The following is a 245-nucleotide window of genomic DNA, read 5'->3' on the forward strand; positions in this document are numbered from 1 at the left end:
CTACAATGTAGTCATGTGTTCAATTGAAAACGTTTCAACAAAGTGACCTTGACTTGCACATGTTTACAAAAATTAAAATGCATCTAGCTTTCAAAGACAGACATAGAAATGCATCGCTGGAGAAAAACAAAGATAAACAAAAGATATAAACAAAGCAGCAGTATTGTTTTGCATGTGGCCCTGTAAGCAGTCATAGCAAAATATTTTACTTAGGCATGAGCTCCCCTGAATTGAAATGGCACTAA

This window comes from Dermacentor silvarum, chromosome 9 (assembly GCF_013339745.2).
Source record: "Dermacentor silvarum isolate Dsil-2018 chromosome 9, BIME_Dsil_1.4, whole genome shotgun sequence".
NCBI classification, from domain to species: domain Eukaryota; kingdom Metazoa; phylum Arthropoda; class Arachnida; order Ixodida; family Ixodidae; genus Dermacentor; species Dermacentor silvarum.